This window comes from Balaenoptera physalus (assembly GCF_965194825.1).
Source record: "Balaenoptera physalus genome assembly, chromosome: 8".
Lineage (NCBI taxonomy): Eukaryota > Metazoa > Chordata > Mammalia > Artiodactyla > Balaenopteridae > Balaenoptera > Balaenoptera physalus.
The window spans coordinates 58,490,706-58,512,265 of NC_138887.1; the positions used below are offsets into that span (position 1 = coordinate 58,490,706).

General features: G+C 34.8%; 1 long non-coding RNA gene across 1 annotated transcript in view; it reads left to right on the forward strand.

The window, feature by feature from the left end:
- The window catches only part of LOC309665934, a 203,104-nt gene extending 181,869 nt beyond the window's left edge, over nucleotides 1–21,235 (forward strand). The window contains exon 3 of the long non-coding RNA XR_014266787.1: nucleotides 13,426–21,235. This is a non-coding gene — a long non-coding RNA (uncharacterized lncRNA). The remainder of the gene's footprint in view (nucleotides 1–13,425) is intronic.
- Nucleotides 21,236–21,560: the final 325 nt, after the last annotated feature.

Below are 21,560 nucleotides of genomic sequence, written 5' to 3' on the forward strand. Positions count from 1 at the left end.
ACCCACCTATGTGGTGCTGAACTTCTGACCTGAAGAGATGTAATAAATGGACATTGTCTTGAGCATCTTATGTTGTGGTAATTTGAAACACAACAATAGTAAACTACTACACCTGTAGAATGTTTTATTTATACTACTGACTTCTTTCTGAACGCTTCTCAGCTTTTTTGGGACATATGTTCTTCTGTGTTCATTTTTTAATTATTTTCTGGTTCCCAAAACAAAAACAATAAAAAAACAATAATAGGAAACATTAAAATTGTACTATATATTAATTATCAATCATGGAATTATATTATTTCAGAAAAAGGGAGTTTATCTCCACTTAAACCTTTTTATTCTTCTTATTTTGATTTTTCCAACATTATTGTATAATTTTATGTAGTTCATTTTTATTAAGTTTATTTTCAGTATAAAGACATTTTTATATTATAATTTTAGGTATTTTATAATTTTAAAAATTATTACTATTGAGAATAGGATATTTTTTTCAATATCATCTCCAAAGAAAATATATGTTCTTTATTTTCAATATGTACTTTCAAATATTTAATTTTCTAAGCTAATTGTATTAGCTAAACACTTTAAAATAGTGTTCAATAGTATTAAAACTGTTTTATCATTGCAGTGGCATGGTCAGCATTGTACTTTATGAAGATTAATTTGTTTTGATCTATAGAATAAACTGGATGAAGAAGGGGTTTAATGGCAGTGGGGAGAACAGTTAGGATCTTATTTCAAAGTCCAGCATAGAGTGAAATGGAGCAAAGAAGAACCGCAGACATGAAATTGACAGAATTTGGGGAGTAATTGAAGTCCTGTTGTGGGTGGATGAATTTCAGCTGACTTTGAAGTGTTAAATCTAAATGACTGTGCCATTGGTGATTTAATTAACAGATATTGGCAAGAGCTGGAAGATAGGAAATAGTTGAAGTCAGTTAATTTGGATAAGACTATTGAGTTTATAATGCTAGAGGAACATCTAGGTAGAGGCAGTTTGACTGTTACAAGTCTCATGGTATGGTCAAGAAAGAAGTAGGCTGAGAACTCAAAGTCTTAGATTAAATTATACCCCTGACTTTGCCATGAACTAGCAGTTTTCTATTGGATAAACAAGTCAACTGTTCTGAGAGGCAAGAGAGTCAGTTAAATTCTCCAAACATTTATTGAAACTCTACCATGTGGAAGATATTTTTCTAGGTATTACAGGGGATAAAACCAAAGTGATTTGAAAGGCATCAAAGAAGAGCTGTAATTAACTTTGCTGGATAAAGATGAGTTTAGGAGATACATGGATGGGGAAGACTAGGTCTTATTTTGGAACACTGATCCAGTGTAGTGAAATGGAGTTGGTATGGGAATATGGTTGGGGATAAGCTAATAGGTTAAAATGGAAAGGCTAATGGTTAAATGGCTAATGGTTAAAGGCTAATAGGTTAAAATGGAAAGGCTAAAAAGGATAGGCTAATAGGTTAAAATGGAAATTTCTCTCAAATTTATGAGAAAGTTAATGCTCAAACCAAGAGTTTGGATCTTATTTCAGGTCAGTAAGGAAGCATACTTTGTCTTTGACTAGGAAATGGCCTCCATCCTCACTGCATTAGCTCAAAGTGTCATCTTTTCTCATATGGATGGCTTCAGTGTCTTCCCATCTACACCTCCAGTGTATTCACTCTTTATTTCATTCTAACTACAGTGAAATGCAGGAATTTTACCTTTGTATTGTGAAAAGTCCAATATATGTTGTTTTATCTCTCAAGAAAATTTAAGTAGATTTCCATTGCTTATAGGATAAAAGCTAAACTCTGAGTATCGCCTACAAGATCATTCATGACCTCCCCTTTCTTCCTTCCCAGACTGTTGCTTCCACTTTCTACTTTGTATTTCAGTCATTCCAAACCTATTTACTATGCTCATTTACATATACCTGATCTTGTACATGTTATACCTTTTGCCTAGAATACTTTCCCTTCCATTATGTTGCTTACTCAGGGCGTGTCTATAAAGAATTGAAACCAATTTAATAGTCATCTTCTTTATGAGAACTGTCTCTGGCCTCCTGTCGTGCTCATCATGGCATTACTTATCTGTGCTACTGTTGTTTCGTATGCACCCTTCACTCATTGGAGTTGAAATACTGTTATTTGTTCAAATCTCTTTTCCCCATTAGGTGGACATTCTTGAGAACAGGACTTCTATTATATTTTAACATTTTCGTTATTTGGTTTGAGATTTTTCATCTTGGCATTTACTTATGAGCAGTTATGGGCTCTACAGGTCATCTTTTAAATCACTAAGTTAAGTGTCACTGTAGACAGATCCATGTTAATTGTCTGAATTACTGTCACTTTAGGTTCTAAACACTTTTCTAAATTGAAAAAAAAACCACATTCACTTGCGTAGTATAGGGGAGGAAGAGCATATCTAAAACAAACAAAAAATCAGTGTAACATCAATTCACTCTTTTGGAGGCTATAGGATATTTTTATAGCTTTTAGCTGAAAAGCACTTTACTCTGATGTTTACAGAAATTTTTAGAAAAATATATATTGAATCATTTCTACAGTCAAATGCTCACTTGTAGGTTTGCATCACCATTTGTTTCCATTTAAATTTAGGACCACCTTCTACTAGCACATTTATAGAACTGGGACATCTGCTACTCTTGGACACTCAGGCCCATGTAAGAGCCAGCTGCAGCATACATTATTTATTTGAACAGCTGGTTGATTTGTAAGTTTGTAAAAAATTCTCCCTCTAAAAGCATCAATGTATGATTTTTTTATTTTGTATTTTCCTTTTTTGCTTATTGATTTTCTATATACACAAGTTTTGTATGAACAGGACCTGGGTGATTAAAATAATAACAGTAAGAAATCTCTGAAACAGTGGCATCCACCCCTTAAATAAAGGAAAAGGATACATTGGATAAAGGAAAGGGATGGCATTATTTTCTGTTCTGGAAGGCACTTATTAATGTATCCAACTTAAATATAAAAAAACTGTATTTTTATTTATGCAAGTACTTATGAGTGTGGGTCAACCAGTAAAATTGATACATATAGACTATGCATGGCCTAGTGGCAAGCAAAATTTTAACAGGTAAGCTTTAAAGAAGATTTATCTTCTAATTGGTTCCTACAAATTTTATCAAAAACTGAATCACTTTTAAATCCTAAAATTTCAAGAATTAGAGAACAAAATATTTTAAAAACTGAATATATTTTTCTTCCTAAAGTGGTGATATTGTTTGTCTTTGTTACTCTTATAAAGGTACGAGGCAGATACTGTTAAAAACAAACTGATATTAAAGTGGATTATGTACATATTTATCCTGTGTATTTTTTCAGGATGTTCACTGAAACACAGAGGATGAAAAAAGACTTAAATACCACACAAAGAGTGCTTGAGAAGTCTTTCAGTATAGTGTGCTATATAAATGCCTGCTTATTTGTGACACATTCACTTACATTTTTAATTAGCTGAAGCTTAGATTCTGAAACAGTCACTTTGGTGGCTGATTTGTGTGGCTCACACCACCACATTATGGGTTATTTCATTACAGTGAGTACCATATTATGTGAGTGCTGATGTTTTTTAAACCATGGATTTTTTATTGTATGTGAAAATGAGCCATTTTATTTATTAATATCAGTATTGTTTGTGTGGTGACATACAATATTGTATAGTCAAATTATGGATTACTCTATTTTGTAATTATCTCATTACATAGTTACAATACATGATTATTGTAGAACATTTGGAAAATAGAGAATTCTTAAACAACATATAAAGAGTCACTTTTTGCCTTGTGTATGTGTCCTTAGTAAGGTATCATGTAGTACATACTTTTAAGAAAATTTTCATTTAACGTGTATTAAACATTTCCCATGCCACTGATAACCTTCTGTGATATTATTATTTTTAAAGCATTCATACTATTCATTCGTAAAGATGATCCACAGTTTATTTAACCAGTCCCTATATTTGAACATTCCTATATGTTGAACACACCATCTCTTCTGTTGTGTTCTTTATGTTAGAAGGGGGTCAGCAGAATAGAGACTGTAATGAAGAATATTGGTGATAGACATTTGCTATTATAAGTAAGTCAGCAGGAACATTTAAAAAAATGAATCTTCCTCATCCCATGACAAAATCCTAATTAAACATTGCTGTAAAGAACAAAGGGAACATCCATTTCAGGTGATATTGATACTTACTGTTGATGTACTCACCAGAAATTTTGCACCTGTTAATCCTCTTAGCGATAGCTACAAATTATTGTACACTTTTATAATTCATTTAGTAAACAAATATATGTTGTGTATAAAGAGTTTTAAAGTATCTCAAGAGTAGAAGTTCACCTGAACATAATATAAAAATCAGAACTCTCCCAATTTCACTACTTGGGTATATGAACAAAGTTTTAAACAATTAATGGCCACACAAGGAGTATAAGATGGCATTTTGTCCCAACATCCCTGGATATCTTGGAGGTTTTTTTGTGTTTTACCCAGTCTTTGTTTTTTATTTACTGAATATATTTCCCCATCCATTCCAGTGTTTTCCTTAACTAACTTTGAAGGTACACACTTTATTTTTGTTCTTTTAGAGGTTACTATTGAAACGTGTTACTAACCTAGGTTTATATTCAGTCAGCATCTTTCCTGTTTCCCGAAGAATCCAAGTACTACAGAGTGTGGTAACACTGGTCACTCTGCTTCTGACACAAATGCTCTTGCTCAGTATTATCATTGTCCCATAAAACAAAAATTGATTTAGATTTACTTAGGTATTTACCACTTTTCTCAGCTTACTATTTTTCTCGTGTCTCCAACATTTCTTTTCCTCATTCCTGAAATGTCCGTGTCAAATATATGTGTATTCTGGATCTTCCACATACTATTCTTGATGCCTTTATTCTGCAAGTATTGCAGGGTTTTCATTTGCATTTTTCGATAGCTTTATCATCATCTATGAGGGAAGAACTGTGCAGACACCGTGTTTCTCAGAAAGTGTGGTTAATTAATTGACAGTCTTCCAGTTTCAAGCTTACTTTTGTGCAGGTCAAATCTTCTCAGCTACACAGTGGGGATCAGCTTAATTTACACAGCTCTCAGTCACATTCTAGCTTTAAATAGGATTCTCCTTGGTCTATACCTTCTCAACTTTAATCATATTTCTTATCCTTTGCTCCTCCAGCCTCAATCTGTATTTTTTGGGAGTAAGTTAGGTAATGGAATACATGCAAAATGAAAATTTCTAGAGTTTAATTCTACCAAAATTCATTTTATATGGCCCAACCTCTTTCAGGCAGTAAATGGCATTCTTCAGTGTTTTGTTTTTCAAATCATAAAACCTGATTCAGAGTGTAACAGTATGAAGCATCTTTGTATATTTTACAATATGAAAATTTTTTAATGTTTCATTGAGTATCTTTATGATGTTATGACGGTGTGTAGCAGTGGGGGTCACTTACCTTACCATGTTCTTTGCAAGTCTCCAAACTAGATTTTGTGAATAACCTCTGAGGCATCATAGTAATACAGCTTCCAAGATAAACTGCATTTTTATTTATTTTTTATTTTTTTATTTTTTATTTATTTATTTATTTTTTATTTTTGGCTGTGTTGTGTCTGTTGCTGTGCACCGACTTTCTCTAGTTGCGGGGAGCAGCGGTTACTCTTGGTTGCAGTGCGCGGACTTCTCATTGTGGTGGCTTCTCTTGTTGTGGAGCACGGGCTCTAGGCGTGTGGGCTTCAATTGTTGTGGCGTGCGGGCTCAGTAGTTGTTGCTCATGGTCTCTAGAGCGCAGGCTCAGTGGTTGTGGTGCATGGGCTTAGTTGCTCCACAGCATGTAGGATCTTCCCGGACCAGGGCTTGAACCCGTGTCCCCTGCATTGGCAGGCGGATTCTTAACCACTGCGCCACCGGCGAAGCCCCTGCATTTTGATTTTTATCTCTCTGCTTTGTCTCTTCCTCTCTTCTAACCTTGTAGACTTTTGCATGTGAAATTCTTCATGGTTCTGCTGGGTTTTTTTCCCCTCAACATGTTATCTCTCATTTATCTCAACTTTCATATTTCTAACATCTACTTCTTTCTGCACAATTCTCAGTTCTGCAATCTAGTCATGATATCTATTCTGAAATATCTTGTTGAAGATCACATCCACTTATTTATTTTCCTGTTTCTCAACTAAATATATCTGAACTCTAATTCTATTATTTTTGGCTTACTTCATTAATTTTTCTTTCATTAAATTTTTTTTTAGAAATTTGCCATTTCTAACCTTTTTGGTGATCTCATTTTCCTGCTTTTACAGGGTCGATATATCAGAACCACTTTGGTATGGAACTTTTGCTTGGGCTCCAAAGACCTGCTAATTCTGTAGGTTCAGTGCTGCTTTTTTTCCCTGTACTCACTTTTTTTCCCAGACACTATCACTGCTGTTCAATTCATCATTATGTTTTACTTATTAAGGAATAAAAGCATTCAAGCTAGCTTCTGTATAACTGACTGCCCTCTTAAAGTCACCTCCAAGTACACCAAAAATATATTCTCTTCCTCATATACACTTTATTTTCCAATCTCAAAGTAAAGCCCCTAATAAATACAGTTTCTTACATACTTTGCTGTTAAAACCATGACTAGATAGATACTAATCACAGTAGAGCAAATGTAGTCATGAACTGTCCTTGACAGTCCTGATAGAATCTTTCTACCTTTTTTGAATTCCATGAGCACCTTAGAGATATTGGCATATGTCTGATATATTTTTGTACATGTCTGGCTTTACCTGTAAGATTCTAGAGCAGTGTGTCTCCTGTAGTAGCAGTTAACCAAATGAGGCTGTTGAGCGGTTGAACTATGATTAGTCTGAAGTGATGTGCTGTAAGTGTAAAATGCATACCAGATTTTCATGACTTACTATGAATTAAAAACATGTAGGGCTTCCCTGGTGGCGCAGTGGTTGAGAATCTGCCTGCCAGTGTAGGGGACACAGGTTCGAGCCTTGTTCTGGGAAGATTCCACATGCCGCAGAGCAACTGGGCCCGTGAGCCACAACTACTGAGCCTGCGCGTCTGGAGCCTGTGCTCCGCAACAAGAGAGGCCGCGATAGTGAGAGGCCCGCGCACCGCGATGAGGGGTGGCCCCCGCTTGCCACAAATAGAGAAAGCCCTCGCACAGAAACGAAGACCCAATATAGCCAAAAATAAATAAATAAATAAATTTATTTTAAAAAAAAGTATAATATCTTAATATTCTCTTATACTGAACCATAAAAGCTACAAGCATGCTGCAGCTTTTAGCACACATACAAAAATGTCTGTAGAAATCTTTACTATGTTAATATTAAATCAATTCTGAAGTCACAGAGTTTCCAGAAAAATACCCTAATTGAAAGGAGACCTAGATAATCTGGACCGTAGAGACTTTTAAATTTGTTTCCTTTTCAAGTCTATGTACACAACAAACCAACCGAATCATCTTCCCAAGTTTGAGCTCATTTCTGGTTTTTCACACTCCTGAATGGCCTTGAGGTGGAACAGTAATAGAGAGCAGTTAACTAGTTAAGTCGTGCCTTTGAGGCCTGAACTGTGTAGCTTCTTATGTAACAGCGATTAACTCAGACCCTGAGAGTTCTTAGGTAAATAAGCGTTATTTGATAATGATCCATTCTGGTTGCTTTGTGTCGCGTGAAGTCATGATTTTGGCTTATGATACAAGGACTGCTGACAATCTGACATAGGCACACTCTCAAATTGGACTTGTGTCTTTCTGGTATAAAATGACCTTGCAGCACCTGATGGACTTTCCCCCCTCTAAAGCCGGGAGCACAGCAGTGTCCACTTGAATGGCAAATTGTGATAAAGTAGCAGGAGCGAAATTGCATAGCATAATCACTGCAATTTTTTATAGAATTGAGCCCTTTGCTCTTTCTCTTGACAGAACAGTTTATTGAATGTGCGTGTGGAAAACAAAGGCAGTAAAGAAAAATACCTTTTTTTTTTTTGTCTGAGAATAGAATAGAAAGAAAATGTGTCTACTTCCAGAGTGTATTTAAGTGGAAGAACATTTTCAGGTCCAAACAGACTCTTTAGAAATATCATAAAGCTGTGCCGCTCAAGGGCAATTCAGTGACTGATGAGGCTTCTGTCTGGCAGCCCTGTCAGCTTGAACAATGGAAGTTTCTTGTGTCTTTTATTCCTGGAAAATAGAGAAATTCTGCCAACTAATAAAAATTTTTCATTAAAAGGTAGAAAGATGATTTTAACAGATGGCTAATGTTTTATTTTGTACATTCAATAATAGAAGGTCTGTCAGCTGGGGCTTAAAGTTTTATAATGAACATGATTTAATCGAAAATCAATTCTTCAGAATTTAAGGTAGAAACTAACAATGGGAATTTCTGGTTTGACTCAGCTTGAGCACTGGTGCCATTTGGCATATTTGGAGAGAGGCTTCCTGGCTTTTCTTAGCACTCTTGAACTTAATAACCTTTGAAAATAAAATATTGAAATTGTTTAATTTCACAGATTCTTCAGTTTAAAACAGAAACAATGGTGTTATCACAGAATGTTTTGGTGAAATTTATTAATAGCCTAAAAGCCTCAATATTCAGATATTGGATTTTATTATTTCGTTACTACCCATTCCAATAGATGATTTATTATGATATAATATTTTCACTGATGCTATAATCTCAGCTCATTGTATTTATGAAACCTAGACTTTTGTCATATCTTTTAAATATTCTTGAAAAAAAATACAATATTGAAGTGAATATCAAGGGTCTTGGGACTTTTATCCTTTTGTTAAATTTTTTTCCTCTTATTATGATTTTTGTTAAGCAAATTAAAAACATGTTTTGGAATTAAATATACTCCTTTAATAATAAATACTTTGATCATGATATTGTTTTTTCTAAAAGTTACTTAGCATGAATATCATTTTATAAAGTGTTTTGTTTTGGAATTCTTCCAAGGCAAGGAGTAGAAACCATATTATACTTCAGGCTTGGAAAAGCCTTAGTAAATATATTTTAGAGAAAAAAATCCTTATTTGGCAGAATAGCTGGAAAAGGTGGCAGATATTTATATTTATCTGTTCTCTGGGAATTCCCTACTATCCATTTGAACTTCCATTATTACTGATAAATCTTAAATGCAAACTTGTAAGGTCTTAAAGAGAGTTGGACTTACAGCAATAAGAGTGGCTAAGAAACTGAAGTTTAGCCACTCTTGAATACCCATTAGCTGTTTTTCACTTTTCTCTTTTATTGGTTTTCCAATATCTGTATTTGCTAACTGAATGAAAGAGTTTATTATTGAGCATTGATGTAAAATTAAGAATTTAAATGGGAAGGGCATAAAATAGCAGAAGATAAGAATTTCATTTCTCCCCCTCCCCCACCAAAGCCTTTGGCTTTATATATTTATATGGTTTTTACAATTTTATTTTTCAGTCTTCAGGACTAATCTTATTTGGGGCTAGGAATGCTAGGATGAATTACACCCTTTTAGATGATCTTTTTAGTACTCTGTGTCTTTAGTTCAGTTAAGTAACATATATGTATTGGATTGGCCAAAAGGTTCGTTTGGTTTTTTCCGTAAGATGGTTCTAGTAGCACTTAGTTGTTTTTAAATTCATTTGAAACAGTTTTGTTAGATTGTTTGTGACAGCTGTCATATCAGCGTGCATTTGAAAAAAGACCTATCAAAATTGCTGAATTTTTGTGTAGCCATTTTAATATTGAAGATGGAAGAAAAAAAGCAACATTTTTGGCATATTATGCTTTATTATTTCAAGAAAGGTAAAAACACAACCGAAATGCAAAAAAGGATTTGTGCAGTGTATGGAGAAGGTGCTGTGACTGACTGAATGGGTCAAAAGTGGTTTGTGAAGTTTTGTGCTGGAGATTTCTCACTGGACGATGCTCCACGGTTAGGTAGACCAGTCGAAGTTGATAGCGATCAAATCAAGACATCGAGAACAATCAATGTTATACCACATGGGAGATAGCCGACATACTCAAAATATCCAGATCAAGTGTTGAAAATCATTTGCCCCAGCTTGGTTATGTGAATCGCTTTGATGTTTGGGTTCCACATAAGTTAAGCAAAAAAAATCTTGACCGTATTTCCACATGTGGCTCTCTACTTAAATATAACAAAAATGTTCCATTTTTATAACAAATTGTGATGGGTGATGAAAAGTGGATACTGTACAATAACATGGAATGGAAGAGATCGTGAGGCAAGCGAAATGAACCACCACCAACGACACCACAGGCCGGTCTTCATCCAAAGAAGGTGATGTTGTATATATGGTGAGATTGGAAGGGAGTCCTCTATTATGAGCTCCTCCCGGAAAATCAAACGATTCATTCCAACAAGTACTGCTCCCAGTTAGACCCACTGAAAGCAGCACTCAGCGAAAAGCATCCAGAATTAGTCAACAGAAAACGCATAATCTTCCATCAGGATAACGCAAGACTGCATGTTTCTTTGATGACCAGGCAAAAAGTATTACAGCTTGGCTGGGAAGTTCTGATTCATCTGCCGTATTCACCAGACATTGCACCTTTGGATTTCCCTTTATTTAGGTCTTTACAAAATTCTCTTAATGGAAAAAATTTCAGTTCCCTGGAAGACTGTAAAAAGCACCTGGAACAGTTCTTTGCTCAAAAAGATAAAAAGTTTTGGGAAGATGGAATTATGAAGTTGCCTGAAAAATGGCAGAAGGTAGTGGAACAGAAGCATAAATATGTTGTTCAATAAAGTTCTTGGTGAAAATGAAAAATGTGTCTTATTTTTACTTAAAAACCGAAGGCACTTTTTGGCCAACCCAATAGAAAAGAATTGAATGGTGTGGTAAAAGATAATGTTATTATCATTAAACTATTGATGGTACTCACAAAGTATAAAGAAAATTTAAGACACTAATGTATATTTTCTCTGATTTACTGATACATATATCAGCTTTATTAGAAATTGTATTTTGTCTTCTAGACCCAGATTTTATTAAGTTACACAAATAAAATGGAAAGCACTTTCATGTGAAGTGTACAAGCAACCTAAATCTTTAAATGGCTTATTAAACAACAAAAAAGTGAAATTAATTTTATCATTTTAATTAGTATTTCTCTATGTAGCAGTCATCTTGTACCTGATTTTATACCATCTGGTGTTTTAAAACTCCCTACTGGTTTACAAGTTCTAATTTGAAGAATAAGTACTACTAGATAATTTTCTTATAATTCCTTATCTCTTGCAAATCAATGTGAAAGAACAGAAAACTATGACTTATTGCTTCTCCTATGCCTTTTACATCAAAGGTGCCAGTTCCTGATGGCCCAGATTGTGTAGGATTCTTCTTCTGGTGCATTGTTTCTCAGATTCTGTCCTTAGGCTAGTTTCCTTACATCATTGAAGCATGTTTCCTTTCCCGGTAACTCAGTTCCATTGTCAGCCTGGAAGGTACAGTTGCTGTAAATGCCCCTGCTGCTATTGTTTTGGCACTGATGGGCTTCTGCTGTTTTGGCATAAATGCTGCATTTACACACTGAGAATAGTTTTCTTGGCATTTGGGAGAACTGTTATCATGAACATGATGAATTCATGAACCAGAGTGTGTTTTTGCATTCTCTGTTTTTAATTTACTTAGTGTCTCTGTTATGGTGCCTCAAATAAGCACTCATGATTTATTTTCAGTTTTATTTAGAGCACAGTATACTTTCAGGTATGCATCCCAACAGGTTTTGTTTTCCTATGATGTTATATTTTATCTAGTTTATATTTGTCACTTAAAAAAAAACTAGTTTTGTTTATGTTTAGATTTCTTTTTTAGTGGTCCCCTCCTTCCCCTCTTCCACTCTCACTATTCTATAACAGGATGCCCCAATCCTCCCACTTGAGTGGTGTCACTCTAGGTCAAGTAGGGAGCCAGGACTTTTCATCTCCAAAAGCCGGTAACTAAGACCCCCATTATGTCAATGGAGACCACTTAAAGAGCTTGGACTTCCATTCTCACCAGGGTGTAATGAGGTGTCCCTCCACACCCCACTGGGACGTTGTCAGAGGAGCAACAATGGAGAGGGAAATAGAACTGTGCAATTAGAGGAAAACATAAATAGTCTCCATAGTAAAGGTCCACAGATGGATGTTAGAACTAGTGGGTATAAAATAAACAGGCCCAAAATACCTACATCATCTCCAGTGTCCTCCTCCTACACATTTATTTAGTAATTAAGAAAGATAGTAGCTATAGAGTGCAGAGTCCTGGCAAGCACCACTTTAACCAGGTTGTCGAGGTCAGCATCCCAGTAATACATACCGGCCTCATATACTTGCTATTATAATGCACTGAGAAGGACATAGTGTCTCTGTATGATTTCTCCCAGTAATGCAAAATCTGAGCCTAATCATGAGAAAATCAGACACTCTAAACTGGAGGACATTCTAAAAAAGTAACTGATCAGTAATCTTCAAAAGTGTCATGAGAGACAGGGGAGGGCTGAAGAAATCACAGACAGGCGGAGACTAATGAAACCTGCCAACGAAAAGTTGTGTGGAATCCTGGATGGGATCCTGAAACATAAACATAATGTTAGAGAAAAAATTAATGAAGTCTCAATAAGTTCAAAATATTAGTTAAAATAGTATATCAAGGCTAATTTCTTAGTTTTGATAAATACCCTATGGTTAAAATGTTAACATAAGGAGAAGCTGAGTGAAAGGATCTTCTTGGGGTGTAAACTGTACTGTTTTCAAAACTTTTAAATGTGGGTCTAAAATTGTCACAAAATAAGTTAAAAAATTTGGACATTTTTATCTTAAGCTGGTGAAGCAGAACATATTGTGATCAATAAATTATTTTCTTTAATCATGTCCCAATTCACTGTTTAGTCCCTTTTTTCCCCACTGTTTTTCTAATCTGCTTATCTGACATTTCCTAGAAGTAGCTTTGCTTCACACTGTTACTGTTATCAGTGTAGACTGGACTCCTGAAGTTTGCAGAGAAATATCTGAGTAACATTATTCCCAAGGACCATATAGGTTTTTTAAAAATGTTTAATAAATATAAAAAGTATGTCATGTAATTTTAAGGCTATTAAAAGCATTTAGTTTCTAGGAAAATTTCAGTGGTACAAAACAGTACCCACCTCAAAGGTGGTTATTTTGAGTGTCCATTTGAACTTCTTCAGTTTTTGCTTCAAAGAAATATTTACCTCTTATGTTTGGGTGACTCTTAAGTGAGGGAATGTTGGATGGATAGTTAGGAGAAAATTTAAATTAAACAACTGTTAAGGGCTGGATTACATTATGTTAACATAAAAAGTGAGAAGATAGCATTTTCCATGTTCTATAAAAGTTGTGTTTGTAACATCTGATAGATTTATTTATTTTTCTTTATTTTAGGCAGCTCCAGAAAATTATCAGAGCTTTTCTTGCAGACTCGGCTACAGCTCAGTGAGAAGATTCAGGTGACACAACTAATGGTAAGTGATGACCCTGCAGCAACGCTTGGTGGTTTACCTACTGCTTTCATATACCTCTCATTTAATTCTCGTAACAGTTTCTGAGTAGCTTAAAAGTATGAAAAACCAAGACCACTATTATACTGGAGTGAAGGGGGTAGGGAAGATACTGTTTGCTAGAAAAAGCATCTTCTGACCGCTAAGTAGTATAAAATGAGTAAAGTAAGTCATGTGCAAGGAGCTGAGGTGATTTTACTTTGAACTGTTTCTTTGTAATAAAGACAAAAGAGTTTAATTCGGATGGAGCCTAACTTTTTATGGCTTATACATATTTGTTGATTTACTTCCTTTTTCCTCAGCATTGTGTCTGTCATTTTGCATTTTTGTCTGCGCTTTCCACTAGGTTGTGGAGAACAACCAGTGCAATAATATAAGCCTCAAAAAAACGTGCATTGGTTTTGAGTTTATCAAGTTAGCTTAAGAAGTTTATTTCATTATATTGCTGCCCAGCTGAGGTAAAAAGTTACAAGGAATTTTTGAGTCCTTTAAATTTTAGCCATTCTAATGGTTATGTAACGGAATCTCATTTGGGGTTTAATTTGCATTTCTCTGATGACCAATGATATTGAGCTAATTTTCATGTGCTTGTTTGTCATTTTTGTCTATTGTGGAAGGTCTGGTCAAATAGTTTGTCTGTTTTTGATTTGGGTTTATTTTTTATTATTGAATTCTCAGTTCATTATTTTGTCTACCTGCTCTTTGGCCGGAAGTATATTAAGAATATTTTCTGTTATGTGTGATATGCCTTATTCTCTAGATAGTCTTTCAAAGAGAAGAGTTTTAAATTTTGATATCCAATTTTTCACCTTATGTGTTTTTAGTGTGTACTTCTTATAACCTGTCTTAGAAATCTTTGCCTACTCCAGGGTGGCAAATACATCTGTTTTCCTTGGGAATTTGTATAATTTTAACTTTTACATTTAGGTCTATAATTCATGCTAATTTTTGGATATGGTAAAACTAAGGTTCAATATTTATATTTTTCCTTATGGGATGACCAGTTCTAGCACCACTTGTTGAAAAGGCTGTCATTTCTCACACTGAATTGCTTTGGTACCTCTTTTGACAGTCAAATGGCCATGCATACGTGGGTTCATTTCTGGACTCTCTATTTGGTGTCACTGAACTTAGCCTTTTGTCAGTCCCAGGCAGTGAAGATTACTGTAGATTTATAGAAATTTTTGCAATCAAGTAGTGTTAAGACCTGTCTTTTTTTTTTTTTTTTTTTAAGATTTGGTTTATCTCTTCTAGATACTTAGTATTTCCTTATGTATTTTAGAATAAGCCTGACAATTTCTAAAAATAAAAGCCTGCTGCATTTTTGGATAGGATTGTCTTGAACATACAAATCCATTTCGGGAGAACTTACAATTTAACAATATCAAGCCTTTCTATTAGTAAAACGGTGTGTGTGTTTAATATATTTTATATATATATATATAAAGTATGTATATAGTGTGTATATATAAAGTATAACTTCATAATATATATAGGATCCAGTGTGTATAATCTCTATTTAGAACTTCTTATTTAAGTTCTTAAAACATGTATCAATATATGAGAAAATATGTGAGTAAATTTTAAAAGAAATTCAATATAAAGCAAATTGGTAAACTGTGTCCCCGTGTCCCTGGCTTTTCATAATTGAAAAAAGTCACATTAAGGTCCCTTATGCCAGTGAGAAAATGTTTCAAAAAATAGGAAAGAATGTGTAAAATTTGTTCATTATAGGGGTTAGGCCTGAAAAGAACTAGGGAACAAGGAAGATTCTCAGAACCAGACCCTAACCTGCATTTTGGCTTTTCATCCCAAGAACTTTCCTATTTATATCTTTTGCTGCATACTGGTTTGCTCAAAATCTTCCTGCAAGTTCTTTTTCTTTGTCTCTTCATATCCTCTTATTGCTTTGTGACATGTATGGAATACGTAGCTCTTTTCAGTCTATTTAAGTAGGGCCATACCGTGCTTAACCTTCCCTGCCTGCTCCTGTCTCAAGTTGATTTTCATGTATTCATAATCACATTTCTGCATTATTACAGTATCCTGGAATATGATTTGTTTGGCTTGGAGCTATGTGTTCATTCATAATAGCTTGGTTATTCCATTATACATTTTCACTTAAGCAAGTTTGTTATATGCTGTCATGTACATGTATTTAATTATAAAGACAGGAAAAAATAAGAGTTGAATAGGTCTTTTTATTCTTGTCATATTTTTTCATTTCTCTACGTGACATACTGGTCTTAGGTTAACACCAATCAATTGCAAGTGACTGTCTGCTGTGCTGTATGGGGAAAGACTGAGAAGCTGCTTCTCTACTTATTGGTTAAAAAGTGGCATAATCAATTAGCAGTGTCTATCAGGGTCTTGGGTGGGAGCTGCCAATGTGTCAAACCTGCATTGTATTATTTGCCCCAAATGTGGGCCTATTCCTTTGCTAGTCCTCGTATCATAAACATGGTTCAGAAACTAATTGTAATGTTATTATCTCATTCTAGGTTTAGAATTTCTAATATTCTTATGGCATACAACAATACTGTAGTCATTAATTTTGGTTTCATATGAGCTTTTTTTTAATCATTGCATTTCCATTTCAAACCAAGCTTATTCTTTGTTTCTGTTTTTTTCCTATCTATCTACGTATCTGTCTTTCTGTCTGTATATCTATCTATCTGTCTATTTGTCTACCTATCTCTTTATCTATCTATCTGTAATGGATAGAAAAAAAATCATTCCTTCATCACAGATAGTTTGTGAAGCCCTGGGCCAGAGAGCATTGATTAACTTAAATGGCATCCCACATTTGGAAAAGAATTATAATCTAAATATGAAATCTTTGAAATGTGATTCGTAGTTAGCCCCAATTATTTTATGTTAAATTTTTTATGTTATGTGGAAATCATTGTTAGGGACTGTTTTTTCCCTTACCTTCTTGACACCCACATTGTTTCAGGTCTGTTGACTATGTACTTTGGCTTTGTTTTGCTGTTTCCATGCATGGATACCTCAAATAGTTTAAGACTTGACTACAGATTTTAAATGCGTTGTTAAATGAAAATAGTCTGTCCTAGAACAAAGACTTTAATCATCAGTATTCACACACAACTTTTTACTGAATTACTGGATTTTAGGTATAGAGGTAATACAATGATATCGCTCTTTAATGGTCAAAGTTTATTTTATGGTTAATACTTGCCTAATTAAAAACATTTTACCTATCTGAATAATTTTTCTGACAAGTGAATTATATGACAAAGAGGTCTATGGATAATTATTAAGTGCTTTGGCATATCTCATAATTAGTGATTACTTGTTTCAAGTCCTATACATTATTTTATTTCTATGTTGTTAATAAGACTTAAAAATTAAATGTATTTAAACACCCTTAGGAAATATATTTCTTCATTTTATTATTACCCAAGACAGTTTTGTGTTAAACATTTGATGACTCTAAGTTAAAACATTGCTCTAGTTTCCTATTCAAATAAGTGAGTACAAAGGATATTATGTTTAAGGCCTTTCTTACTATCACTTCCATATAAAATTTAGCAAATTGCTGTGTAGAAATTACCTTTTATTTATGAACCAATTTTATTAGGAGCAATGTACTTTTCAATTGTGAAGTGCTTTTAGATGATAGCTTAATTAAAATTTCAGTTTTCTATATTTCTCACCAAAATAGTAAAAACATTTTGTCAAATATTTTGATTAATTTTAAATCTAAGCTGGAAGAAAGCTGGGCAACTAGGTCTCCATGTTCCTGTCCCTTCTTTAAATCATATTTAGTGTGATTTAGTTCATCCAAGTATGATTTCTTTTTCTTTTTAGTAAATCTGATCTTTCAGCCACATTTTCTCATTTAGTTTACTGAACTAAGACATGTTTATCAGTATCTTTTTATGTCTGATATCATACTTTTATTGAATTTTTAGCTAACATGGATTTCATGTTTTACTTGACTATTAATGTATTGGTCTACTTTAAAAATCCATTACCTTTGATATTTTTAATTACGTAAATGCTTTTAAATCTCTGAATCATCTTAAGGTTAACTATATATTATGAAGTTTAAAGTTCAATGCTACAATTCTTTCTAGAATTAAACATTAATTCTACAGTATTCTTAGAGATATTTATGATGATGTATCCTCAACTGTATTCTGATTTTTATTTATGTATTCATCAAAGTTTTGTTGAATAGCTTTTGTATTCCAGTCATTGTATTGTGCATTGGTGATATAAAGACATAAATGGATGGTCTCTCTCTCTTCTCTTTATATACCTTGTATTTTAGGTGAAAAACAGGCACTAGGTAATGTTTCCCCAATGTAGAACAAGCAATGAAGCAAGATGTGAGACATACGAGGCATACCTGCTTTGCTTTGTGACACACCTTTCAAAAGCCAATGATGGTTAATGTGGTTTGATAAGTGTTGGCAGAAAGAATGTTCATATTTTCATTTCTTCCTGGTTCAGTCTTGGGAGATGGTACATTTTTGGAATTTGTCCATCACTTCTAGGTTGTCCATTTTACTGGTGTATAATTTTCATAGTAATCTCTTATGATTCTTTGTATATCTGTGGTATTGGTTGTAACTTCTCCTTTTTCATATTTGACTTTATTGATTTTGGCCCTCTCTTTTTTTCTTGACAAATCTGGCTGAAGGTTTATCAATTTTGTTTATCTTTTGAAAGAACCAGTTCTTAATTTCATTGGTCTTTTCTATTTTTTTTTTTTAGTCTCTTTTATTTATTTCCACTTTGATCTTTATGATTTCTTTACTTCTACTCACTTTGGGTTTTGATTGTTCTTTTTTTTTCTAGTTCCTTTAGTTGTAACGTTAGGTTGTTTACTTGAGATTTTTCTTGTTTCCTGAGGTAGGCTGGTATCACTATAAACTTTCCTCTTAGAACTGCTTTTGCTGCGTCCTGTAGATTTTGGATCATTGTGCTTTCATTTTCATTTGTCTCCAGGAATTTTTTAATTTCCTCTTTGATTTCTTCAGTGATCAGTTGGTTGTTTAGTAGCATGTTGTTTAGCCTCCATGTGTTTGTGTTTTTTTGCAGTTTTTTTCTTGTAGTTGATTTTTAGTTTAATAGCCTTGTGGTCAGAAAAGATGTTTGATATGATTTCAGTTTTCTAAAATTTATTGAGACTTATTGTGTGGACTAGCATGTGATCTATCTTGGAGAATGTTCCATGTGCACCTCAAAAGAATGTGCATTCTGCTGCTTTGCGTGGAACGTTCTATATATCTATGAAGTCCATTTGTTCGAATGTGTTATTGAAGACCTGTGTTTCCTTATTGATTTCCTTCCTGGACAGTATGTCCACTGATGTAAGTGAGGTGTTAAAGTCACCTACTATTATTGTGTTTGTCAGTTTCTCCCTTTATGTTTGTTAATATTTGCTTTGTGTACATAGGTGCTCCAATGTTGGGTGCATATATATTTACAATAGTTGTATTTTCTTCTTGGGTTGATCCCTTGATCATTATGCAGTGTCATTCTTTGTCTCTTGTTAGTCTTTGTTTTAAAGTCTATTTTGTCTGATATGAAATTGCTACCAAAAGTATTTCTTTTCATTTTCATTTGTGAGGAATACCTTTTTCTATTCCCTCGCTTTCGGTCTGTGTGTGTCTTTGGATCTAAAGTGAGTCTCTTATAGGTAGCATGTATGTGGGTCTTGTACCCGTTCAGGCACTCTATTTTTTGATTGGAGCATTTAGTCCATCTCCATTTAAAGTAATTATTGATAGGTCATTTTGTTAATTGTTTTAATGTTGTTTTTTTAGCTCTCTTTTGTTCCTTGCTTTTTCTTTTGCTCCCTTTTCTTGCGATTTTTGTGACTACCTTTAGATTTTTGGTTTGTGGTTACCATGAGGCTTGTATACAGCAATCTATATATATATATATGATCATTTTAGGTTGCTGATTTCTTAAGTTCAAATGAATTTTAACAGCCTTGTATTTTTGCCCACCCCCCACTAACGTTTACTGATTTTAACATCATATTTTACATCTTTTTTGTTTTGTGTATCCTTTAACACTTACTGTGGGTATGGATGATTTTACTGTTTTTGTCTTTTAACCTTGCTCTAGCTTTATACTTGGTTGATTTACTACCTTTACTGTATATTTGCCCTTACCAATGAGACTTTTCCTTTCTCAATTTTCCTATTTCTAGTTGTGGCCTTTTCTTTTTCACATAAAGAAGTTCCTTTAACATTTATTATAAAGCTGGTTTGGTGGTGCTGAACTCTTTTAGCTTTTGCTTGTCTATAAAACATTTGACTCTCCTTCATATCTGAATGAAAGCCTTGCTGGGTAGTGTATTTTTGGTTGTAGTTTTTTCCCTTTCATCACTGTAAATGTATCATGCCACTCCCTTCTGGGCTGAAGAGTTTCTGCTGAAAAGTCAGCTGAGAGCCTTTTGGGAGTTCCTTTGTATGTCACTTGTTGGTTTTCTCTTGCTACCTTTAATGTTTTCTTTTTATTGTTAATTTTTGCCATTTTAATTGCAGTGTGTCTTGGTGTGGACCTCTTTGGGTTGATCCTCTTTGGGACTCTCTGTGCGTCCTGGACCTGGATTCCTGTTTCCTTTCCCAGGTTAGGGAAGTTTTCAGCTATTATGTCTTCAAATATGTTCTTTGTGCCTTTCTCTCACTCTTTTGCTTCTGGGGCCCCAGTAATGCAAATGCTTTTATGCTTGATATTGTCGTAGAAGTATCTTAAACTGTTCTCATTTCTTTTTCTTTTTTTCTGCTTGGCTTCAGTAATTTCCACTACTCTGTCGTACAACTTGTGGATCCATTCCTCTGTATCACCTAATCTACTGTTGATTTCTTCTAGTGTATTTTTTATTTCATTTATTGTATTCTTCATCTCTGGTTCTTCTTTATATTTTCTAGTTCTTTATTAAAAACTTCTAACTTCTTGTTCTTCTTATCCAATCTTCTCCTGAGTTCTTTGAACATCTTTATGATCATTACCTTGAACTCTTTATTGGGTAGATTGCTTATCTACACTTCATCTAGTTCTTCTGGGGTTTTTATATTTTTCCTTTGTTTGGATCATATTTTTCTGTTGCTTCGTTTTGTGTAACTTCCTGTTTAAATTTCTGTGTATTGGAAAAGTTGGTTACATTTCCTGACCTTGGAAAGGTGGCCTTTTGTAGGAGACGTCCTGTGAGTTCCAGCAATACATTCCTCTCTAGTCTCCAGAGCTATATGCTCTAAGGCTGCCCTTTATGTGAGCTTTGTAGGTCCTTGTGTTGTGGCAGGCTAACAACTATGGGAAGTCTGGTAGGCATTTCTGGCCTCTGGTCTGGTTGATTACCAGGCTCTGCCTCGTGTGGAGGCTGCTGGCTGCTGGTGGGCAGGGGGCTGGGTCATGAGGTGGTTAGCTACAGAGCCTAGGAGGGTTCTGGGGCAAAATGCTGGTTCCTTGGTATGTGAGGCCAGTCCTGGGACTAGTGCTGGCCCATTGCTGGGTGGAGCTGGGCCCTGTGGTCTTTGGCTGCTGGGTCCTGGTGGTCTCAGGGTTAGTGCTGGAGCAGTGGTGTTCAGGGCTGGGTCCTTGGCCCACTATTGGACAGAGTAATGTCCTGGGAAGGCTGTTGGCTTAGGGGGTCTAAAGGCAGCTCACCTGCTAGTGGGTGAGTCTATGTCCCTTCCTGGCTAGTTGCTTGGCTTGGCTTGAGGGGTCCCAGTACTGGCATGAGAAGGCTAGTGGACAGGGCTGTGCTAATAAGCTGGAGGGAGAATTCCAAAATGGTGCTTGTCAGCACCAGCATCCAGGTGGTAGAACAGTCTCCCCAAAATGGCTATCACTGGTGTCTTTGTCCCCAGGGTGAAGTCCAGTGGCCTCTTGCCTCTCCAAGATCAGCAGTTGGGTCTGACCCAGGTTCCTCTCAAATTACTACTTCTACCCTGGGTCCCAGAGCTTGTGATATTTTGTGTGGGTCCTTTAAGAGTGGTGTCTCAATTTCCCACAGCCTTCTAGCTCTCCTGAAAG